A 26,586-nucleotide genomic window follows, 5' to 3' on the forward strand; every position below is an offset into this window, starting at 1 on the left:
AGGTATCCTTCAGTCACACTGTGCCTTGGGTCAGAAATATTTTTTCAGAACCATGAAGAATCCACCTTGGTAAATTATCTTTTTAAATTACCTGAGAAAGCTCAGTAAACAATTTACTTTGTAACTCAAACTAAAACACTCAGCATGTCGGGTTTACCAATGTCAGAGGCAGGGTCTGCCCTGTAGCAGCTCCAATTCAGGTGGGAATGCTCTAATTGTCCTCACCCAGGTCTTCAGCAGTACCAGGCTCTAAAAAAGGCTTCTTTTTGTCATTAGCAGTTCTTTGGACTATGACCTCAGAAAAATCCTGACAAAGCTTAAATTGTACCACTTACAAGGTAGAATGCAAGATGTAGCTCCTTGTTTCCCTTAATTTTATTAGCTAGAACAATGTCATAGTCTCTTGGTTTGATGACCTCTCAGAACTAGCCTGATTTAGGAAACTGTACTAATCTGCATAAAGGAAAAGAGATTATGTTTTTTCTTCTTAGAGTATGTGCAGGGATCATAGGAATAAAGAAAAAAAGAAAAAGAAAAACAATAAAGACAAAATAGATCAATTTACAGCAGAATGAAATAAATGTATGCACATTCACATGGCCTGAACAGAAACATTCTTGATCAGCATCATAGAAACACTTGAGCAGAGGGATGCTATATTGATAAAAATAAATACTGAAATGAAGTTTATTTCTATTTCTAGTATATTCCTATTCTTCAATCAACCACGGTTTGAGGCTCTTTACCCCAGAATGTAAGAAAAAAAAAAATGAAGAAATTACTGAATCACAGGAGTCTTAGGAAGCAGCAACTGCATACTGCTCAATCTGTGCCAGCCATGGCACATAAATAAATAAAAGAACAACATAAACAGTTGTTCTTTTCCCACCTGCTGGATTGGTTTCCACATGCTGGATTTCCTTCTTATTCCCACCCTCCTTCATATTTCTTTATGCTATTGTTATTATTCTCTTAACTATTGAGGACTTTGTCCAACTTCTTTGAAAAAGTCACTCCTCCCTTTGTTTTGGTCTCACTTTAACTCTTCCTATCTTTGTGACTTGCAGGTACTTGGGTTAACTCCTCTTTTTCAGAAAATTTGATTCCCCAATCATCCTTTTCTGTGGAAAAGCTCCCTAGATTTTATCAGCCATGACATTGCATCAAACCAGTTGTAACACCACAGAATCTCATAGGAGAAACTGAGTTCTGCTTTTTATGTGGTTGGATTATTTGGGTATGGTCCAAATATGGTTCTGTTCATTTTCTTAATTACAGCCTCATGAGGACACGGCAGCCTATTAAATGCTACAGGATGACCTGGAAAACCTGTTAAAACATTCACATTGTCTATTAAATCATATAAAGCTGCTTATAGCACCTCCTTTCCTATAATATCTGAGCATCTTATAATCAATATTATGGCTGTACTTGCAGCATGGCACAGAGCAAGCAAATATCCCTGTTTACAGCTGGAGAGATACAGCTCTCCATGCCTTAAAGAGGATGCAGCTGCTCTTAGGAGGGCTGGGCAGGCTCTGTTGGTCTGGGGTTTGTGGCAGTGGATCAGTGACCCTAATTCCAGGTTTGTGTCCCCACTGGCAGTCAGCCTCTTTTCTCCTGGGGCTCCCAGGGCACTGGCACAGGCCCCTGGAGAGCAGCATCCAGGGAATGCTGCCCCCTGAGCAAACCTCACCTGGTTTGATGGGCAGAAGGAAGTTACAGCTGGGAACAGAACAGAGCCAGCAGGTTCCTGTAGCCCTGATAAACATCTCATTTCAACTATTTTGTTATCACAGAAACAGGACCCCAAAGAGCATTTCCTGCAGGTTTTGGTTGAGTTGAGAAAATAAGGATGTCATGAGATCTGATTCTGAGAAGGGCTACATCATGGTATCTTCTTATAAGAAAACAGTGATTGCACAGGATTTTTATAAATGCCCAGCTCTAAGAAGGATTCACACCTCTCAGACACCACAACATATTTGTGAAGGAAAATGTTAGATCATACTCCCTATGGAATGAGGCTTTACTGGTGTCAGTACTCAAATAGTTGCATGATTGCAATTGCTGTCTGAACAAGCAAAGCCTAAAAAATATTAATTCAAAATAATTCAAAATTAAAATTCCAGCTAATGAGAATCTCATAAAATAAAAAGTTTTGTTTAGGGTCAAAGTATTTTGTGTCAGGCTGAAAATAGATTTTCTTTATTTTAACACATTTAAGAGAACACACTTTCTTGTTCACATCTAAATTCACAACAAAAGTGGCATTTTGAAATTGCCTGAAACCATTTGCCTATTTTGACCTCAACTCAGTAACTATTCTCCTTGAACTCCCTTCACCAGCAAAATCCCACTGGTCTTTATTTTTCATACAGCTCTATTTCACAGCATTTGAAAAACATCAGTTCTGAAAAGTGCATTCACTTGCACCTCACTGGTCATTTTATCCTATAGACTGAGACAAAAAATATTCCCAGAACAAAGTATGTGGAGAGAAAAATTTCCCAGTTCAACCTTCTCAATTACCAAACAGGAAAACAGAATGATATCTTAGGATGAGCTTTTCAGTGTGCATTCTTCATCTAGTGCTACCAGTGAGGCTTTTGATCACATAGAGGCAGGCTTTAAAGCCTGCAAAATCTCTCATCTTTATCTCCTGCCTTGTTTTTCTTCCCTCTGTTCACAATAGCAGCCTCCCCAGCGTGGGATAATTCCTCATAAAGATCTGTCCTGCTCTCTGTGTCCTGGGCTGTTTCTCTCTCTTTTCACACCACAAGCATCCCTTGAGTGGAAAAATGTCCTGTAAAAGCTTAATAGTGCATGGGCTACATGTTGTCTATTTGTGTTTTAAATGCCTCCCCTAGTGTGGTAAAATACTCAGTAAAAATCTGTCCTGACTTTATGTTCTGCATTGTTGTTTTCTGAAACCAGTGGATTCTGCCACTGAGCAGCGACAGATCCATGTAAATGTCTGTTCAGACAAACAGCTACTGATACCATGAAAACTGATTCTATCCTGAAATGTTTCTCCTTAATTTCTAGGATAAGAAAAGCTGCTATTCTGCATAAACCATATCACCATATTAGTGATAAATACCTGAACTGGTAGGGTACTGAGAGACAGGTGCACAAATACTTTGGGGATACACTTCAAAATAATGTACATATCCAAAGCTCACACCTACTCTCACCTCAGTTTCTGAAAATGATGATAAGCAAAAATTAAACACCCAGTTGTGCTCACCCCACCCAGGGAGCAGGGGACAAAGGCAGAGGGTTTGATCTGTGATTTCCATTGCTATCTCCCCCAGCCTGCTGCTCAGGGAACAGGAGCACTGAGTGGTAGGTCTGTACACAGATGGCTCTCCCTAATCCAGGGCAGCAGGGAGCCTGGGAAAGGTAGATAATGCCAAAGCATGAGCGACATTGGTGCTGCATTCTGCAGAAAGTGGTACTGAGACCCCACACAAGCCCAGGTCCACAAAGCTGCTTAGCCCCTGCTCAGCCACCTCTCCTATAATGTCCATTCTGCTTTGCCTTGCCCCACTCTCTCTATCAGCACTATGCATGCTTATTTTCTTTTTAGCCAAAAACCTTTCATCACCCACAAGCATAAAAACAAGTCCCAGCAACACTGGAGCTCGAGGATCATTTTCAGTTACACATTACTGCTTTATGTATTTTCTGTGGCAAATCAGCATTTATTCAGAAGTAATTTTCTGGTCTAAACTAACAAGCAATGAGTGTGACAAATACTGCTGCTAGTGATTGTGCACTTTAAGGTAATTTTAGAGTGCATGATCTCTGTGGGAATTGCCAACCACAGTTTGCTTCTCACATATATATAACTTTAAGTCTCAGTGATAAAGTCCCATTAAAGATATCCTACCCTCTTGACTGGGGTTTTTATCTTTGCTAATGTATTGCTAGTGGCTCTGATGCAATGTGGATGTCCTTGGATGGATTTAATTGGGCGAAAACCTTTGAAATATGCCACAGGCTAATTCACTTGGAGGGTTAAAACAATGAATCTGTGCAGAAAATAATGTATCAGTGGGTAAAAAGATGAATTAATGGCAATACTGGAATAACATCTCTACGGCAACCAGAATGGCTGAATTAATGACATACTGGGTTTTTTATGGCTTGAGAATTACAGCTGTGATGACACCATGAGCAGCTCGGCCTCCCCTTTATTGTACCTTTGCAGACACAGTAATCCTTTGGCCCCTAGAGAATCATCCACCAAAGTTATACCTGGACACATGCAAGTCAGGAGATTGGAATCAAGAGGGTAAAAGCTCTCATTCTTACAAAAAAAAAGAAATCCTTCCAATAAATATATTGGCATAAAAAATTCTTTCTGAGAAATGAGAGGCTGAACTTTCCTGTCATGAGCTTGGTTAAAAGCTGGAATGGCTCTCTTTGCAACCAAGTGAAGAATATCAGAATTACACTGGAGTAACAGTGGAAAGACAGCACCGTGTGTTTTTATTTCTTTTATCTACTGACATTGTTCAACAAAAAGGGCTCCTTGTGTGCATCTGACATTGGGATATTTATCTTAATGTACTTTTTTTCTGCAGCAAGAATTGCAAGGAAAAAATCTTTCAGCGACAGCATTATCTTCAGTTTCCTAAGTGCTTCCTTGATTGATACAAGTGCCATCCTATATCACAGACCCAGGGAGACATTTCTACCACTATGTCTAGTTCTTGAAAGTGCAGGATGAGGCTGTTGAAGACTACAGACATCTGCTAATGTTATCTGCCACTTCAGTGAGGAACTTTAGATAGTTTGTTCTATGAATATTGGTTCAAATGCTGCAAAAACCCCAAAAAAGCTCAGAATCTAAAAGGGTGAGATTACCTCGAGGGATCAAATGGGTAAATGTTCATTTACAGTACTTTTTAAATCTATTTTTTTCAATCTGCTGGAGAAGGCAAGGGCTTTGCATGGGAGCAACAGGATATGAGATTCTAAGCTAGTTTGGTTCTGGGTGGTATTTTTCCAATTAGAAAAGGAAATCCATAATGTACTCAGAAATTTGTACAGCTACTTTTGACCAGCACAAAATCACAATCTGAGCTGAACAGAGATTCAGACAGAATCACCATTCACCTTCCAGTTCCTGGAAGAAGCTAACAAGAAAGGAGGAAAAAGACATGAAAAAAGTAGCAGAGGTAATGGTGGAAGGAAATGAAGAGAGAGGCACCTTCACCTTTAAAGCTAAATTGCTTTCTACTACATTCAAACCCTTTCTACCACACATATAATGATGAACTTGGCTGTTGATATTTCTATTTCATACACATTTCCTGTAAATGAGAATTAGGCCATTTCAATCATAATCTGCTCACATAACAACTACTCAGGCAAAAGAGCTATTAAAATCAATGGGAGATTTTGAACCACTTAGAGAATGCAGAACAAAATCTATTATTGTTAGCATTTTCCTAAACTTATGTTGTTACCAGTACTGAAAGGAGTCTTTCACAGTGCAGGGTTTCACAGGGGATAATCTCACCTGTAAAGGGCTGCTATGTTTGGAGCAGAGCAAAATGAGAGGCAAAAGAAATAAATACCGAGAGCTGTCAGGGTGGGAGCACAGAGCTTGGTCTGGCTGCAGGGTTTTTTCAGGTACATTTGTGCTGTAACCAACCTCTCTGCACCTGGATCCTCCTCTGCTTTAGGCTGGATTTGCCCTCTTCAGTGGAAACAGTATTTGTCTATACTGCAAACAGCCATGAGTTTGGAGCAGGCACAGACACACCTGAGGCAGCACCTACAGGAAAAGAAGACCTAGTGCTAATAACAGCAAAAGAACCACAGAGAAATGCAATATCTAGACACTAGTAATTCAGTCACTTCACATTAGAACTAAAACACCTATTTTTTAAATAGAGAAGGTAATTAAGTCATTGCAAGACATTACTAGAGGCATGGTTTTGTTTCTCAGTCACTCAGGTCTTTGTTTCCAGGACTTATCCTCACGTACAAATCTTTTCAGATGCAATATCACTCATACTGAAGTGGCAATCTTAATGCCAAAATTCCCAGTTCTGGTGTCCTGACTTAGATGTCACATTACTGGGTACACATTAAAGAAAATTTTCTCTTACTTCAGAAACTAGGAATTTCCTAATTAATTCCTGAGTGAAGTTTCAGAAACCAAGTAAATCAGCATTGTGGCTGATTTTTTGTATAACTGTTTGAATTCAGGGTGTTTACACTGAAAACCACCTTAGTAAATCCTCTCATCAGTTACCCACATCCATACAAGGAAATTTCTCATTTACCTTTACAAATAGATATATGCAAGATTGAAAATCACATTAGAATTGAGAGCAACAAGGCTCAACAGAAAGAGAATATGAGAATTGTCACTCATTTGAGATAGGGGGGGAAAAACACCATGCCCTGCTATTATAAATCCTGCCTGTGTCAAAGCAATGAAATTATATACCCTGAGCAGAAATGTGAGTTGTGCCCCAGGTCAGCAGGCCATGAACAGCTCATTGTGAGGGCTGGGAGTGGGGCAGGAGCTGGTAATGGGCAGAGATTGCAGGTGAGGGGCAGCCCTGGTACCCCCAGATCATGGAGGGTGTGAGGGGCAGCTGTGGCAGCCCTGGCCCTACCAGTTCACAGGAGGTGTGAGGGGCAGCCCTGGCACACCCAGCTCACAGGGGGTGTGTGAGGGGCAGCCCTGGCACACCCAGCTCACCAGGTCTGTGCTGTTTTGGCTCCCAGCTCCTCACAAACTCCTCACAAAGCTGCCCCACATTCATTTTTGAGCCGTCAGAAATTGGACCCTCCAAACCAGGCTTTCTTTGAGGCCTAAAAGTTGAGTTATTGGCACTCCTTGGGGGAACAGGCTGCTAAGTTTTTGCATCAGAGTAATCCAGAGTGTTTTGCATGCTGTTCTCAGAGCAGCTAGTTTGTCTAATGAATGAGATGTGACATGAGTTCCTAGGTCTCCAGAGAAAGCTGAGGGAGGATTTCTCCATCCCTCTGAAGCCTTAACCCTGCCCAGGCTATTGCACATCAGTGTGTAACAAACACCCAGACACAGCAATCCATCACCAAACCTTCTGCAAAACATTAGGAGCCAAAAGCAAGGGAAAGGGCAGGATGACTCGATTTTGAATTCCAAGAATTTTTAGAGAAAATAAAGGTTGACACTCAAGGCTTTTTGCCAGCATAACAAGGTCTGCTGGGGTTCCAAGTGTCTGTGCTGAGAAAAGCCCCATGCAAACACAATGCAAGATGTCCCTAGGGCTATGGCTTGTTTCAGTTTCAGAACTATACACAAAATAAACTGGCAAATGCACTTTTTTGCTGGTATAAAGAAAGTCCAGACGTTTGCCTGTGCAGGCATGTCAGTATTGCTAAAAACCATTGAAGGTGTTTGAAACTATTTTCAAATACCACAGTGTGAACCTTTGCCACAGCTAGGTCATTGCAGGGACTGAATGAGGACTCAGATTAAAGAAAAAAAGAAGGTTCTCAGTTGCAAACTGCTAATGCTTTGTCACTTATTTGCATATATAAACGTAGAGCAGAACATGTGGGTGCCACCCTAATATAAATGTTTCTTATGAGCTATAATAACATCATCATTTCCATATGTAATGCCCCATGCATAAGTACTGAAGAGTTTCTCTACAATTTCCCAGGCCTGCTCCTGCCAGCCAAGCTGAGCTCTTTCCCTCTCATGCAAATTCTGTACAGAAAGGGTGTGAGCAGAGCAGGGAGATGCAGAAGAGAGATTCCCCAGGCCAAACTGGAGCTTCAGGAACATCTGTGACAAGGCTGGCTCGATGCCTGCAGAGTCATCCTCTCTGCTATTCAGCTGGAGACATGCACTGTGCAAGAGAATGCGGGACCTGCTGTTGGTGCTCTCTCTGGAGCTATTACAATTGACAAGGATGAAGAGTTCAGAGAATTCATGGATAACTCAAATGAGGGAAGCCATCAGATGTGGGAAAAGGCTTATTTTTCTAGTAGAACAGAGAGAAAGTAGGCCATAAAAAAAATCAGAGTGGTGTAAGCTTTTTGAAGAGAAAGGAGGGAGCCAAAGCTGGCATTGCTGCTGCCTCAGGTATTGCACTTCCCTCTAATTACCGGAGAAATTTTTGTAATCAAATGCCATCAGTCACATTTATGCATTAGATATTTCTAGAAGAGTGAGATGCCCCCCTTTCCGAACAGTATAAAAATCAGATTGTACCTTCATGATAACAGAAATGTCTAAGATCTCTCCCAAACAGCAGATGGACAACTAAAAACTAAGAAAATCATTTATTAAAACAAAGCTCCATCAAAAGCATAGTGTTCAGAGCCAAGAGTGATCAGCACTTTAAAAGCATAAGCAACAGTGACTGTATGTGCTCAGAAAGTTCCCAGTACCTCAGATTAACCCAAGGTTCATGTTAGAGATTTTGCTGTGGCTAATAGTTTTAGGATTTAGCAAGCTGCATTCTGGTATGGAGCTGAAAAAGTAACAAATCACATCACTGTGTGAACTACTCTGAAACCAAATCCTTTGAGTATTGACCATCATTTGAACTCGTTCACCACATAGTTCTTCAGCAAGTAGCCTTTGTTACTAAAGTCACTGTTAAATATTGTTCCTATTTATCATCTACACTTCATAGATACAGAGGAATATAGATAAAAATCTTTTAGTACTGTATGGCACCCAACCACCCTTCACTGGCAGTAATTAAATCCTTCTGTAAAAGTGCTACAAATATTTCCCAAAAGCAGGAACAGATGTTTTTTTGCAACCAAGCACGGACAAAAATCTAACAAGCTCTGTATACCAAAGGCATGGGCACTTCAGAGAAATCCTCTTCTATGATTTTGCTACCATGCTGTCTCAATTTGCCAGCAATATTACAGAGATAAAACATGACCATTTTCTAGTATTATTATTCTTGTCTTTTAGTAACACAATAAGTGTCAAGGGAACTGTGGATTAAAAAAATAATAATCATAATAATGAGGCACAATGCTTACAAATTTACAGTTCTATTTCCAAAGCATAATAAATTAGCACAATCCCTGAGCCTTAGTTACGATTCACAAATCACATCCTCATGTGGCTTTTATAAACTCTGATTGTCTAATTAATATTGCTACTTATAAACATCTCCTGGTTAGTCAGGACCCTTTTTTTGTAGGTATTGAAATTCAATTACAGCACAAGTTTCTCTAAGCAGGGCCCAAGCTGTGAGATAACCTATTTGAGAGGGGACATTTTGCATTTTCCTGGGTTGGGCCTGCTGCAAAGACAACCTTAATTTTTCCTTCAGAATGCCTCACTAAGTCACCCTGAAGAGCTGCTTTGCAATGAAGCAAACTTCCTCTCCAGTTCCAGAGTGTGTATATCCACACAGTTGTCATGATAGGCGGTCAGTGGGGTGGGATGAAGAGAGCTGTTTGACCTGCAAGGACATAAATTGATGGCAGAGATGCTGGGCTCTATCAAGAGTCACAGCAGCAACTGGAGAGCAAGATCCTCAATGGAGCTGGCTTTAATCCAGTGAAGTGCAGTTTAAACAAAAAGGGAGAATACAGAGACTGGATTTCTAAGAATGCTCAGCCCCCCATCCCCAACTGGGGCAATATTTTTAAAGAACAGCTCAGATCAGAGATAGGCACCTGCAAAAACAAAGGGTTCTGCTTGGTGTCAAGAATTTATAAAAACTGGGCCACTTGGACTAAATGTCCTAACAGCAGCTAGGCTGCCTACAAAACCTGACACATAAATTACCCAGAAAATATAGTGCCTGCATAGGTTCTTTACTGAAAAGCATGATGACACCAGCTACCACTTATTTAAACTAGTGCGTTTCATTATGTCAGGGCAATTGCCACCCTGGTACATATCTTATTAGTGCTTATTTATTATCAGTGTTAAAGAGGTTAACTGCACTGTTATTTCCTCTGCTACTGGGCTTTATTGCATGTCTGAGGCACAGGGTTCTCACTGAGCTCAGGCAGCAAAAGGAAATAACAGAGGCTGTGGCTTAAAAACAAATATCCTCTAAAGGCTATAGCAATCAGGTAGGGAAAAACAAAGCAAATTTCTTCTGAGTATCAAGAGAGGAAACCTAGAGCACCCACTCTGATGGGACCTAGATTAATAACCTACAAAGGTCATTTATCTGAGAAATTGAACCTTCTTTTTTTCTGTTGCAGGGTATCTATCTGTGATTTTCACTTGCTTGGCAAATTGCCAGTATCCTTTGATTTAACATTATGGGTTGATTTCTATCAGCTGCCATGGAAAGTCATTTCTCATTGCACAAGTAACATTAATTAGTTGATACCTGGTCAGAAAAGTTACCTTGTACTAGAGCTGATCTGTCATTGCATGACCTCAAAATCACTTCCACTACTGATACTCACAGGCAATTGGAACATACACATGTTTAAAAGCTTTCCCATCACACCTTCAAACAATTGCCAATGTGATTACAAGGGAAAGCGATATTAATAGGAGCCCATCTTTCAGAAGAAAATTAGACAGAAAATAACAGTGTTGCATTACTATTAGCATTTTTGTGTTATCTATCCACTAAATAGGAGCTCTGTTACAAGAAATCAGCATAACAATTAAGTTACCTGCATACAAGTAAAGATACATTAATAGACCAAAAACATTTGGAAAATAAGGAGAACAACTACAATGTTAACCAAGCTGAAAACCAACAGCTGCAATTTTCTTTGCATTTCCAAATAGTTAATGATAAGTGCTACATTTTTAAATTCCTTTATATATTGGTGAAATTAGATTAAATCACATAGATTTTTGCAAAAAAAGCAGTCTTGAACAGATAGCACAGTGTCAGCCCTTCACAAAATAACCACATGTTAGAGTGGTTGCTCTTTGTGAGGCTTTACCCTCTCACACTCTCAAGCAATTCACCTGAGCAGATTCATGTGCTTACAATACCAAGCAGAAATCCCTTCCCCAGGAGCTAGAGTTCCCACAATGTGTGAGAGAAGTCAAACTTAGTGTTTCTTAAGGGAGAGAGAAAATCCCAATACTAGACAGGAAAAAAACTTTGCTGCCTGTTATGGGACAGAGACCTTGCAGATCTCTGTGTTTGCTGAGACATGAGACACTCAAACAGGGAGTAGCCACCTCAGTGGCTGCTTGTGGCTCCTGGCTACACAGAAAATTTCCTTTACAGTGGGACTGGGAAGCTCAAGGTGCAGAACAGCCAGCAGCTGATACAATGACTGCTTTAGCTGTTGACTTTCACCTAACACAACGTTTGGGAATATATTATTGGATTTACTACTACCCACTCAGAACACACTTTTTAGCTTCCCCACTCTCAGCTTGATTCCCTCAAACACATGAAAACATATACCCATGGATACATGTTGGATGCTGGTCTCTAAAACAGCTCTTCACTTTCAACAGTGCTCTCATCAAATCCCAGGAGGAATAAAATCAGGAGCAGATCTCCCCAGGCTGAGTGAGAGGTATGCACTGCTGGGACAGACCCAGGGAGTGGAGGGAGACAGTCAGCTCCAGAGGTGTCAGGGTGTCCAGTGTTCCTCCATAGTAGCCCATGGACCCACTCAGCAAAAAGAGCTAAAACCAGGGAAGGAAAGTAACTTCAGGCAGCCCCCTAGCACTTTGCTGAACCTTTTGACCCTGGGCACTGAGTGCTGTTTTGCTGCAGAGCTGCCATTGCATCTCTAGGTTCAGCCATAGGAGCACACATTTGTCCTCCAAGGTTTCTGTTCCTTTTACTGTCTAAAGCCCCTGTTGCACTTTGCTTTCCCCTGCCTAGATGCAGCTCTCAGCAGGGCACTGCATTTGTGCCTGCTGCTCATCCCCTTCCAGGTGCCTCCTTTCTTTGCCATTTTCCATTTGGCATTGCAGGCCTGGTAGATTCAATGTTCCATCAACAGTCAGGTCACCACCTGTGCTGAAGACACCACTGCTGCTTTTCTCTTTCATCTGCATAAGCCAGAGGAGCTAGAGACAAAAAATATTGCACAGATCATCTGGACAATCCCTCCAGGAGAGATAAGATTGCTCTCGATTGCAGGTTTATTGGCTCTTTAATTAAAACCTATAGGATCAATTTTCAAGAATCCCCCACAGCCTCACTTGGGATGTTATTTGAAAGGCTAAAGGCAGTTCAGAATATTTTTCTTAATATTCAAATTACTTTTTTCCTTTTTATGTTCATTCTACTGCTCCTAATTATATCGTAGCTTCTGTGGTGTGATTGAATCCTTGTTTTCCTTCTATATACATCAATTACATTATTTTGCATTAAATTGCAACTTAGCTGCTATCCTGCTAAGCATGTAATTTTACCAGAACACCTTATGTTTACCTCTATACAGCCGTCCTCCCAGACCAATTTATTTCTCTGCAATCAGTATTTTTTGGGCCACTGATTTCTTTACAAGACATCCCAAACACAAGTACACAAGGATGCACGCAGAGTAACCAAGGCCCCACGACAGCACTGAGAAAGACTGACGGCTGCTAGTCCAGGAAAAACCCACAGCATTAAAACCCCAAGGAGTTAAAACAAGACCCAGTCTCTGGTTTATTTGCTCCAGGACATGTTCCAATCAATGCAGCCCCAAACTGTGCTAGCCTTTCTTCCGGTTATATCATGTTGCAGATCAAAGCTAATTTTATGGAAGCAATCAATCCCAAGTCTTTTTACTACATCATTTCTTGCTCTATCCCTGCCAATTTGGAGCATGCTGTAGAAAGGTTTTGTTCTCATATATCTTAGTTTACATTTTCCCATAGTATGTTACCTTTTATTTTCAGCTCAAGAGTAACATCTACCTGTGGAAATAACAGCTTTAGCTTGATAAAATAGATTTTGACCATAGACAAAAGTGAAGTGGCTGAATTACATAAAACCACTCAAGAAATAAAAAAATCTCATAATAATATGTGACAAGACGCTCCACGGATTTGAGTATCTGTGATACCTTTGCTTTCTACAATTACTATGGAAATTGAGTTTCATAACATTTTCTCTCAATGCTTGGGAAAGCAAATCTTAGCTTTCTATACATGATAATTCCCAGAGGAATGTGATTAGGAGGGTTATGTTCATCTAGTTAAGAAGCAAAAATAACACCCTTCACTCTCTGGCAAACTGTGCCACAGACCCTTACAGAGCAGTTGGAAGTCAATTCCTTTGAATGCAGGACTGATTTTGAAGTGAATAAACAACCTAATAAAGACAGCTAGGTATGGCAATAGTTAACTAAAGTGTGAGCAAAATTAATGAAATATTTAATCAAATCATTCTAAAATATGAATGACATTTAAAAATCATCAGAGGCTGTATATAAATACTGAAAAGCAAGGAAGTACATAGGAAATACACTTTTCCTGTAGTTTACATATTTGATTTTGTGGGAGGCTTAGTTGGGTTTCACAAAGTTAAACAACAATCAAGTGAGAAGACTTGTGAGGTATGAAAGGATGAGACTGGGGAATAATAATTTGATCTGCTTGATTTGGGTGAGAAGAACAAGGTGAAACAGATGAGGGGAAAATCCTACTGAAAAGCCTGGACAGCCCCACATGGAGATGTCTAAGCACAGAAGATGCCAGCCTGGTGCTCTCATGCCAAGGAGCACAAGAGTGCTCAGCAGCTTGTATCACATCCCTGGCATTACAGGGAGCTTGCAACTCTCTTCCTCTGGTTTTGCCTCCTACCTGGGATAGAGGAGCAGGGCTGGATCTACCCTAGAGCTCAAACTTATGTCACAGTTACGAGGGCCACAATACACAGAGCATTACCACACCATTTCAGAAAGATCCAACCCGTCCAGGACAACACCTTACCTCATCAAAAGGCTTCAGGCTTCTACCCATACAGAGTAACATCACGTCACTTCAGAAGGCTGCAAGTAACTGCCCTTCTTCTTTAGCCCAGCCTTTTATCCCCTCCTGTTGATGCACTGCACCTGTGTGTCCCTCATGGTTCATGCATTGCACCTGTGCCCTCCGTTCCCTTTGGTGGTTGGTCAGTGCCCCTGGGCACTCCATGGCTCATTGCTGTCAGTGCTGCTCACCTGCTGCTCACAGCTTTAGCTCATTGGGGATCAGGCTACCACAGCCCCATCCCAATCACCACAAACTGTGTGCCTACAAACTTATATGTAAATACAGGGCCCAGGTTTCCAGTTTTTTTCTTTTCAGAGTGCCTGTGCTCTGCTCACCTGAACAAGCTGGTGGACTTCGTTGGTTGCTTGCTGCAGACAGCTGCTATGCAGCAGCTGAAATCCTCTTTCATACCATAAACCACTCCCCCAACCCCCCTCCCCATCAAATCTGGAATAATGCAATAGAAAAACAGATTTGGAAGCAAACTGTTCTGCTGGATTCAAGGCTTTTCTTTCAGCAGAAGCAGCCCAGCTGTATCCCAACTCCCAGGCTATGGACAGTGTGATCATGTTACCATTTTTCTCCCTCCCTGTTCAAAATGGACACTGGATACAGTGAATATATCTCTCAAGCCATTATGGATACTATATGCTGTAATGGAATACTATTCCTGTAACATCTCAAAGGGAATGTGAGATATCCCTTGCTTGCCATTCTTAGGTGACCACTGTTAAATAATGTATGGACAAATGGGTGGGTTACCACACAACAGGGAAAATATCGTTTTCTAGGACTTCCAGTGTTACCTCAGTGAAATGCTCACAGACTTTGTTTATTCAGGTGCCTTTAGAAAGTATCTGAACTCTCCTATCTAGAAAAGAATGCACCAGTGTCCTCTGGAATAGAAGCTCCCAAACTGGGGTAATCTAGTCCTTAATGGACTGGTGCCTATGCTCAGGATGTACCCTGCAGGTTTGTGTCCTGCCAGCCTCACAGGAGCACTTTGCATTGCCATACTGGTGATTCCAGGCTTGATTTTCATTTCCCCTTCCCCATGTGAGATGAAGGTGCCAAATCTGCTTAGAGATAAGAATCAAAACCACATTCTCAGCTCATTCAGCCTTCAGAGACAAGTGTACCCCACTGTGAGGCCAAATTGGCAGGGGCTGTAGGAAAAGGCCTGGCAGGATGAGAAACGCCCTGCTCATAACAATCCAGGCTCTGCCTGCTGCTGCAGCACAAAGAACAACCCAGGAAAACCGAAGCAGCTCGCTCTCATTTCATGCCGTGCCTGGCTCTGTGCAACCCAGAGCTGAGGAAATCATTGTTTGGGAGAGCAGCTGATAGCACACAGATTAATCACATGGGTGTGCAAGAAAATAAATAGGTGCATAAATACTTCAGCTATGCTGTGCATTTCCCAATGAGGACTTCCCTCACTTTAATGCTGACAAGCTCCTGATTTTTTTTTTTTTAATTATGAACTGAAATCCCTTTTGCTATCAGTTATAAATATAACAAACAGTCTGCTGTTTAACTTCAAATTCCATATCACTCATGCAAGTTGTAACTTCAGTCAGCTTAGTATCTCTGAAATGAAATATTTGCCGGCAGGAAAATGAAAGGTTATATCATATTAAATAAACACATAGTGATATGACTTGTTAGGGAAAATTCCAGCCAGATGACTAGTGTTAATCTTGTAATACCATTAAACAAATCTGCAGTCAGGAAGAGATTCTCAGCCTATTTCAAATAGTAAAAATGCAGAAGGAAAATATCCTTGCCATTAAAGAACAGGTTTGTGGTCCTGAAGATCTGACTTCTGTTCCTGACTTTGTCACATACTTGTCTGGATGACCTTTGATAAAATAACTACCTCTCAGTGAGTCTCAATTCCTACTTTGTAAACTGGGAATAACAAAACATTCCCTTTTTTCTAAACAGGTGAGGGTTTCTTTGTAGACAAACTGTAACTGACATGTTAAATAACACAAGGGGAGCCTCAAAGAAAGACTGAGGTTTTCCAACATCTTATCAGAAGTAACCTATAAAAACAGTAAGAAAATTATCACTGTTTCCATCTGGGGTGGAGGGGTTGTTAATTGTGGGAATTAGTGAGCTGCTAAATGACCCTTTTCTCATTTGATACATTCCCAAATGTCAGTGTCCCAGACAGACCCATCCATTCAGCTGCTGGGGTGTTTGCTTCTGCCGTGCTCTGAGAACCAGCCTTCCTCCTCCTCCTCCTCCCTTCCCTGCCCTCAGGTCCTTTTCCTCTGTCTCCTTCACTCCATTCTCAGATTGTCAAGTCTACAAGAGATTCACCTCTGACACACTCAAGCCATGAAAAGAGGATGTCTGCCTTCTGCAGAGAAGCAGATAATCTCTCATTTTTCTTAGGACAGCAGTTTTATAAGAACTGGCTTTAACACACCTTGTCAACTACTGGGATCAACAAATCTGTGCGAGGGAAATTCTGTTACCAAAAATATCTTAAAAAATCTGACTGGCATCAATTTTTTTCTTTTTTTTTTTATAAATTTAAGGAGAAGGAACAGAAAACCTAGCCAAACCCTTTGCTTACTTGACAGACATGCTGAAGGAAAGAAAAAATGTCTCCAAAAATGAAGTTCTGTTGAAAGGCAGTGCAACACCTCACAGCCACAACGAGTGGCAATAGGCAGCATGCAGGAAAACAAGCTTGTCTTGAATTCATGAATTGACAAACTGGTTTCTTATAATAATTATGAATCATCATAAACTTTAAACTTCTAACTCATTATATGTTATTAACTGCTTATTCAGCTCTTCTCTTTCTTGTCTTTTGTCTCTTGGGAGAAATGGGAAGGTGTTTCAGAGTTTCCTTGGAATCTCTGCCTTATGGTTGATTACTCCAGTGCTATTCCCAGGAGCATCTAGTTACCATCTTAAACAGGGCTATTACTCTAATTTAGAAAATTATTAAGAATTCTGGTAATCTGTCTATGCTGAAAAAAAAAAAAAAAAGTGTCCAGATAGCAACTGCACACACTGATAAGGAAGTTTTTATAGCAGAAATCTGCTTTCATATCAAATATTCTATTCTGAGCTTTGGAGGGCAGGGCAAACCATGGCTTCCTTATAGTCTTGAAATAGGAAATATAATATTTACTAAGCAAAGGTAAGCCTTCCTGGGACTACATATGGTTAATCATCAACCCTCACCCTTACTCCAGAGAATCAATGTCACAGAGCAGCTCAGGCTCTGTTTTAGTGACAGCAAGGCATGGCCAGGGTCAGGAAGACTCCCAGCAGGGCCTCAGCCACATCCATGATCTAAGCCCCACCTAAGTCTGTAAAGTGCACAAACACAAGAAACAAAAGCTATTATTTTTACTACAAGTGAATGTATTTTCTTTAGAGGATAACTACTTATAAGATGAAGGTTAGAGAATAACTGCTTATAAGCTGAAGTTAGAGTCTGTAATTTTTGCATGTTAAAGAAACTTGTCACAACAGGTACGCTCACAAAAGAACATTTCCTACCAGTGAAGTCAAGCAACTAAAGAAATATTTTCAGTAATTTCAGAGAAGACAAGCTAGTCCTAAGACCCTGATGTTACATAAGTTTAAATATCTAACTCCAAAAGGGTTGAGTGAAGATACTAAAAAACATAGAGGCACCCAATGGAAAGGGTTCACAGATCTAGAGAGAGATAGCTCTGATGAGAGAAATCAATCAGCTTCTTTCACTACCAATATTGTCTTGTCACGTGTCAATAGCATTAATTGATCTTGGTGCAAACCTGGTTGGAAGTCCCTTGGAGGAGCTGGAAAGAAGTTCATCAACTTGATTTCTTTGGATCCGGATTGAAGGAATACAACTCTTGCAAACTGCCTGTTTTTAAAAAGTTAGAAAGCCTGATTACAAGTGTTTGTCCTGTTCTGTTAAAATGAGCAGCAGCATAAAGTGCTCAATCCACCAACCAAAAAACAAAATCAAAAAAAGACACAAAACCTCTTTAGTTCCTGAAGGCCATTTTTCAAAGTAGCACATGAAAATGTAAAGATTTATTTGGAGTAGAGAAAATAATAAACTTTTAAATTACAATTGGGGCAGTGTTGTCTGGGCCAATGGCATGAGCATGGCCACCTACCTACAGATCAAGGAAGGAAATGGTGTTTTAAAGGCCCCATGACAGGTAATTTCTATTACATCAAGATGAAGATCAATCTCTTTCATTTTGTATCCATTAGTCTGTTCAAATTGTCCATAACAGCAAAAAGATTAGCTTCAAGAAAGCATTACTTGTTTGGAGGTGTTAACACAATTAGTCAAACACTTCCATTTCAGGCCCTGTAAGTATTTATCTCAATCTAAATACATCCCTGAGACAAGGCAGCTCCAATGGCATGCAATGACAAGTGAAAGCCAGGTGAAACAGAGAGGACACGAAGCTGCTTTATCTCATTATCAGCCTGTGCTTCAACTGTATCCTGCCACAGCCTTGCCCACCTGTACCAACACTTCTGCAAATGATTCCTAAAAATCCTCCTGGGCTATGGGTTCCCCTGCCTTTTAAATGCAGATGTGAACTAATGGAGGGGCTGCACATTTTCTGAACCAAACTCAGGGAACATATTACTTGCCTATTCAGTGGTTTGAATGCTTTTATTCTTTTCCTTAACAGCCTTTATTTTGTTGTGTGTATTTTTTTTTAAATTTAAACAACATGGCCTTTTTCCACACTCTGTTAAAAGAGGAAGGGGGGAAAGAGCTAATTATATCTGAACTGAAGTGTAACCATGGCCCTATTAAATAGGTAGCAGTTATGGGCTATTGATTGTAGTTCACAGGAAAAGCTTGTCATGTAGTGTCAAGAGGTTAATGTAATTACAAGAGTGGGCAGCAGGATCAGCTGTGTCCTCCAATAGGCGAATAACTAAAAGCTGCTTTAGAGACACATAATATTGTCAAAGCATAAATAATTCATCCCAGCATTCGAGAAGAAATTACTGCTCTGTTCCAGCATATTATTCAGCCATTAAAATCCTGCCCTTGTAAAGTCTTTTGATGTAGTCATATTTTCAGTTCTAAGAGCAGTTTTGGAGCATTCAGCTTTTTAAGCTTTATATTGTGCAGTTTTCAAAGTAGTAAAAAGGATATGAAATAGACTTACAATTTGTTTAATAACTGCATTGCGATTCAGATAAGAGGGAGAGAGCTGTGTGGATTTATGGAGTGCCTGTGCAGCACAAAGAGGAAACTGTGGTGTGATGTGATGGAATTTTTAACTCCCCTAAGCTGGACAGAATTAAAGGGTTTCAGATATTTACCAGCATTGATAGCTGCAGCAGTGTTCAGGGTTTGGTGACCTATTTCTCCAGAGCCAGCTCAGTAGCAGCCATGAGAAGGATCCATGTGCCAGGCTAAGCTTGACTCCAGCTCTTTGCTTGTCTTTGTTAAAGTTGTGGCAATTTGATGGTCAGTGGCTTCCAGTCCACATCAGCATTCTGAACTTTTTGCTGAACTCAAGCTGCCCACGTTGACTCTCAGGGCTATGGTGCTGATCCATGCTGAATTACAAGACTGTCCTAAGTAATGGCTTCTCCACCAGGCTCTAGCAGCCCCAAGCACAGGGGTAGCTGGTGGAACAACAGAAGAACAGAGGAAGGACAGGGTGTCACAAGGGCCTCTGCTCTCCTCAACTCTCCTGTCCTCATACAAAGTCAATGAGATGCCTGGACAGTTCTGGTATGCAGGCAAACCCCCCAAAGTGCCCTTCACTAATAACTCCCAAATGAAATTCCTAGATACAATTTGCAAGTAAAACACCTTTGGGGTCTCAGCCCATCTATTCACAGACTCAGGCTTGCTGTGACCATGCATGCAAAGGAAAAAAAAAAGAAAAAAAAGTGTAATCTGAATATATAGTTCTGATCTCTCTGGTTAATTTTTATTTTCTCTTCCTGCTCTTCCCCTGCCCACAAAAGTTTCTAGAGCTGGAAAGCTACAGCTGGAGGCAGAGCCTTACCCTCACCTCTGCAAGAATGCTGCCCACATCAGGAACTCTACAGTGAGCTCTCAGGTAATGATGGCTGTGCACCACTGTTCACTCCTCATCAAACACAACAGCAGCCTCTATTTGGTACACAATTACAGAAAACAATCGTGGGATGAAATACTGCAGTTCTCAGACACTACAGGGATTGGCAGCAATCTGACCAAGGAAGGAATTGAAAATCTAGCTACAAAGTCAGTACAGGAACAAAGGGGAAATACAAACTAAAGGTAATGCTGAGAAGACCACAACTGCGTGGAGTAAATGCTGAGAAATGCTTTCAGGGGAATGGTTCACCAGAAAATAAAAAAATACAAAGAAAACACCAAGAGGACAAAAAATAATCTCTTATCTTTTGCTTTAAGAAAGCCCTTAAAACACTACTATTCTGGCATAGCAGTTACTACTCTGGCTTATTTTCAACACATAAAAACCAAGTGAATTCCTGCCAAAAATTTGTATTCTAATTTCAAATCTACTTTTGACCAGAACATCCCCAAACAGTAGATATTTTGTCAACACCACCTTAAGAGACCACTTTTCTATGACAAAGCGGAGTTTGCTCTTTATCCAGTCATTTCTTTTCAATAACAGAAAAAGAAACAAATTTTCAGGAAAAAGACGCAGAGCAAGCAAGCCAGTCCTGCCCAGGAATATCCTCATTCCTGAGCCATGTATAAACTGCTTTTCTGTGCCTGTTTCCCATGCAGTCGTGTGCGGATGTGTGCTGGGCTCTGAGGGGAGTTTGTCTTGGCTTTGTGTGGATCTCTGCGGTGTTGACAGTGGGATTTTGATGTTCCTTGCACTGTTTCAGCCAGAGCCTGAGGAACAGAGCCAAGTTTAATCCTAGGGGAAGTTGAATTTAGTATCTTAAATTCCTCATACATGAGTAAGATAATTAGGAATGTGTCAATATTCTGCATACACAGGTTGCAACTCCACGTAGTTAATTAGGAGGCTAAGCTTGAAACTGCCAAACCAAGTCTGAATAGCAACCTAAAAGCAGCTTTCTGATGGTTCAATAGTTACAAGGCATGGGAAAAAACCCACAAAATATGCAAAATAGGAGCTTTATGCTGTTTTTCTGTCCCTTAGGGTTTGTGAGGCCTCTGGCACCTCTGAAATCTCAGCAGTGGTGCTTAGGGACAGCCAAAGGCCAATCCCACATTGACTCCTTCAGGTAGAGATTTTGTCCAGCCAAGGACTGTACTTTTTGTCATTAAATCTCATCAACCCTCATCACCTGGCCTGGTTTACACTTTACAGTTTGTATTCCTTGAATTTGCCCTCTGATAAGCCAGGATCAACAACTGCTTCCCATGCACACCACGTAGTGCAAATGAGCTCTGTGCCTTGCTCCTGTGTCTGTGAGCAGGAGCTCAGCTGTCTGCCATGGCCCTGTGCAAACACAGCATTCATTGCTGGAGGTTGGACACAGACCCAAACTCTTCCCAGGAAACGAGCCAAGAGCTGAAGTTTTCACCTGGCTTGGATTTTGAAATTTTGCAGTTCAGCAGTTTTGAATAGTAGCTGTGAAAATGCATCAACTACTAAGATGAGACAAAGGCTTGTTTGGAAGGTTTTTTACAATTTTTGCAGAGAGCTAGTTCCACATTTCTAGTTCCTAAAGCACTCTGACCCCCAGTCCTCCCCCAGGGAAGAGCTGGCTGAGCCCAGTTCTTTTGCTGTGAAGAGATTCACTGGATAGCTGAATAAAATAACACACAGGTTACAATCTTTCTTCTTTTGAAGACAATGATAAAACTCCCAGTGGGGCTGGGATTTAACTTGAGGATTACAACTGCTGTGAATCAATCCTCTACCAACTTTAGAGGAGTTGGACCAATTAACACCAGCCAAGGGCTCAGTCCTTTCATTCTACCCATATCCATTATTGTTTTCCCCAGCCAGACTCTGTCATTCTTTTTCATCACAATTTCCCCTCTATCTCCCACCTTTTCTCATTTCAAGTTCTGACGCTTGACTTGCAGAGCCCTCTGAACCCTTAAAAATATTTGTTCTCTAAAAAGCAACAGAAAGGAAAATGTTTGGATTTTTGCTTTGTCAGGAATCTGCTTTACTTGTGTCCAATTAAAACAAATATAAAAAAATAATCTCCTCATCTTCAGTGAGGAAGGAGCTGGGGCTTTTAAAATATACAAATCAAGTGAAATAACAGCCCAGACTGCCAGCCCCAGATCAGATGTGCATGGAGGGACATATGCAATGCATTACAAACATGCACTCCTCAGGCCATAGCCAGAGATGTCTTGGGTCTATTGTCTGTGTTCTGAACTCCTTAACACACAACAAACTTTATGTTCTTAGATTATCTTTTCTTTTGGCACTTAGTAGACATAGTTATATGATTTTAATTCACCAGAGAAGAGAATACTGTTCATTTGTGACTCAGTTTTTCATTGCGACAGCTCTAAAAATGAGCACATTCTCCACTTTGAAAAAGTTTGTAACATGTTTTTTCCCATGTTTTTTGTTAGAAGTTTTTCCTCTGCCTTTTTTCTCCTCCTCTTTCTTGGCCTCCCTTTTGTTTCTCAGCCTGGCTGCAGCTCTGTCCCAGCTGCCTCCTCATTTCAGACCAACTTTTCACAGCCTGGAGACCAGACTGAAGCAGACACAACCTCCTCACTCATCAGGGCTGCTCAGATTTATACCTGCTTACAATGCTGGGACTGAACTAAAGTGCTGTAAGACAAACTGCACTCACTCTGTGCTATTTCATGCCAGCAAAACTCCAGCTGACTTCTTAAGTCTTCTTTAATGCTCTTTGCACTCCTAAAAATCCAGGCCTTAGAATATAAATAGGGTTTTTCAGTTTTGTGTGTTTTTCTTTTAAATTACAGTTTCTCACTGAGAAAGTTTGATTGATTCAGGCAACATAAAGAAAAAAATTCTATGCAACCCAGTTGATCAGTCACACACTGAATTTCAAATAGCAATGAATCAAAGAGGACAGTTCATGAGCTGAATGCTTGGCTGTGCTCTTCAGCAAATCCATTAAAACAATACCTTTTAGTTTACAAAATGATACATAAACAGCAAGAGCAGCACCATCGATATCAGATATCATCTACAAGGGAACACAGCTGAAAGGCAGCTGCTTTAGCTGGGTTCCACTTGAACCAAAGCCCCAGGACTTGAACCCAAAGAGGAGAGAAAAAGGTGCAAAATGAAACAAATGAAGCAAGGCAGCTCCAGTCCCACCAGTCTGACATTGCCCTTGGTAAACACAGCACTGCAAGCCATTGCATCTGCAGGATGAATGCAGTTCATACAGCTACCTATGGGAGAGGCATGGGGGATTTTCTGCACAGATTCAGACTTTACAATGAACACAATTTGTTCACAACCAAGACCTTCAGTTGCTCAATTTAAGATTCCATATGCTGTTCCTGCTGGTAATGAGATATTAAAGATTATGAGATAAACCAACATGGCATTCTGATTCAAAAAGGCAAGCTTATAAGCCCATGGAAATCCTTTTTTTAATACAAGCAGAAAGGGCTTAGCATTAGTACAAGTTTGTTCAACAATCAATAAAATTAGACCCAATAAGGAAAAGGATGAGTGAACAAAAAGATTTCTATTCCGGCAAGAAAATAAGAGTTAGAATTACAAAAATCATCTGGTGGCTTTTCTTGTGCTGAGGAGCTGTTTGGGTTATGCGAGCACTTGGAAGTGCCTGGGCAGCCCTGTGTGTGTTGACAATACCACATAATGCTCCTCAGTCACACATGGGGGGCAAATTCCTCCTCAGGACATGAACCACACACAGCAGAACGTGCTGGGTTTGACAAATGCTTTGTTAGAGAGCAAAGGGAGGAAGCATTCCAGTGCCCAGCAGCACATTGTCCTTATTCCCTCAGCAATTTAAGGAGAGCTGCTTTCCTTTTTCCCCTGAAATATGTCTGTATGTGCAGTAGGTGCTGCAGTGATGCCACTGCACGTGTCATTGTGACAAGCACAAACCTCTCCAGCCCTGAGACTGCTGTGGTGGGGCCAGGCAGGAGCTCACAGTGCTTTGGGAATAGGGAAACTCCTCACCAGTGGGGATTCAAGAGTGAGGGATGAAGGAGGTTTAATGATGGAAAAGAAAAAAAATAGACATAAATGGGAGCTGAAGAACAGGAAGTATGATTAATTTGGAATGGTTGTAGTAAGGAAGCAATCAGCAAACCAATAAACCAGGACTTCATCAGACAGAGCTTGACTTGAGGGCGTCTGCATGGAGGGAATGGAGACCCAAGCACTGGTACTGTAGAAACTCAGCACTGGTGCTGCTGGTAACAGTGAGGGGAGTAATGAACAGTTAATGCAATGAAAACATGCAGGTTTCTGGAGAGAGGAGAATGTCAGGTAAAACCTGCCAAGGGCATCTCCTGCCTCTGCTGCCAGCCCAGCCCAGGCTTTGTCTGCTGCTCTATCTGGTGTCTTTGATCAAGGCAACACAAACCAGAGCTCAGCCCAGAACTGGCTGTGTGTGCTTTCAGAACATAAACAGATCCTGCTCAGCTTTTCTTCTCCACTGTGAGAAACAAAAGCTTATTTCAGTTGGCTCAGGGTTTGACAACAATTAACTTTGCAAGGAGGGAATGGAGACCATGTAATTTTTCAACAAACTGCAAAACTCTAAGCCAAGAAAAAATTTGCCCCCACTTTCATTTAAAACACACACACAAACCCTGCATAATTTTGCAGGTGTTTCTGATTTAAGCCACACTTGTTTGTTGCTTGCTGCTTTCCTCAAGCAAATGCCAAACTAAAGGTTTGCTATGATACAAAACATACCTACCACAAAAGCACCAGGACTGCTACTCCCCAACATCTGAGCCCAGGAACATCATTCCTTGGGATGTCCCAGGACACACAGGGCTCAGGTGCATCCCTGGCTGAGATTGGGAGCACAGTGAGACCAGCAGGGACTTGAGTCAGTTCAGCTATTTAATTCTCATGGAAACAGCATTTGCATGTCCTGATACCCTAACAGCTCCCAGCCCTGCTACCCAGCCCAAAAAGGGGAAAATCACCTTTTATCCTCAGGGAACTGCTCCTTGTAAGTTCTTTCTCCCCTTCCAAGCAGCTGCTGGCTGGGGAACCAAGAGCAGGGAGCCATGTAATTGTGCTTGCAATTAAAAGATGCCCAGCAGCTGTGATACACCTTGGATAATTTCCACAGCTGGCAAAGGCTAGATGCACGTTGACCACTGCTGATTTTATACACCTTGAAAAGGGCATGTTGAAGAAAACCTGTTGTATTATCCGTAGATGGAAGAAAAATAATGCAGCTGAAAGTCAGGGTAGCAAAAAGATCCTATGTCAGGACTGTATTTGTCTTTTTCCTTAACCAAACTACCCCTATTCACAGGTAAAAAGTGGCCCCAGAGAAAGAATTTTGCCAACTGAATTTCTTTCATTTTAATACATCAACAGTCCCACCCCAACTCTCAAGCCAAGCTCAGGAACATATTGATGTGACTTGATTGTTTTATGACAAGTTTTTTTTTATTTTTATTAAAGTACTCCCAAGGAATTTTTTCCTGTTATTAGTAAAATGAGGCTGACCCAGGAATAAATCTGTGCTTTACAGGGAAGGTGATTGCTCCTAGGAATTCTGATTGTTAGACTACAGACTAGAATTCCCAGGTTCAGAAGCATTTAAAAAAAAGTTCTCAATCAATCCACGAGATCAACCAATCAACCCCTTGGTCCCAAGCCATCAGCAGACAGGTCTGAGAGCTGAGGGTGATGGCTGAGCCCTGCTCAATGAGAGCTGGTACCTTTATTTGGGTCTGAGTCACCTTCTGACAGGCTGCTCTGTATCATACCAAAGGCATCCCTGTGTATTATGCACATTCATTGCCAGCTGGAGTTGTCTCACTGTGTTGAAAACAAAAGAATAATGACGTTAATGATTTGCCCTAGAACACATTGCTGGGAAAGTCACACTTCAGGACTTGACAGGTTCCTTCTCAGTTCTGTGAGTAAAAGTAGCTGACAGTGAGGTAAAATACCAGCAAAAATCTGGCACAGGTGCTACAAAGCCTGCCTGAATTGTGTCCTAAGGGCAGCCCTGGGACAAATAAGGCCATGCACAGTGAGCTCAGGCCCATCCTCCAGAGCAGTGTGCCCACTCTGTGTGTCAGTGCAGAGTCCAGCCTGTCCTCAGCAGGGCAGCTCTGCCCCAGGGACACCAAGGAGCTGAGCACAGTGCTCAGAGCTGCACCACCCCAGCCAGCCTGAACACAGCTCCTCTCCTGCACATGTGTGTGTAAAAGGCAATTTCACCTACACACAGACAGATGCAGGTAGATTTTGTGTTACTTTGCTGCCGTGAAAGGAGCCTCTGTTTGAAAATTCCATTGCTAGATGCTACTAGGCATCTCCTAGGAGCTTTTAACTGGGAAAAACTCCTCAAACCTTTTTCAAAGGATCCATAAACCTATGCCTTCCACCATTTAACTTGTTACTAAGCAAGAGGAAAAACTTACCCATTATTCCAGCAGAGCTCTTGCACAACCATCTGTATATTTGGCTTATAACACACAGTGCTGTTGAAGACAAACACAGGTTTAACACATCACTTACAAGTTATTCCAAGAATTGAAACACTTGTGTGGA

This window comes from Melozone crissalis, unplaced genomic scaffold (genome assembly GCF_028551555.1).
Source record: "Melozone crissalis strain CALT ecotype California unplaced genomic scaffold, PUWL_Pcris_2 ptg000034l_1, whole genome shotgun sequence".
NCBI classification, from domain to species: domain Eukaryota; kingdom Metazoa; phylum Chordata; class Aves; order Passeriformes; family Passerellidae; genus Melozone; species Melozone crissalis.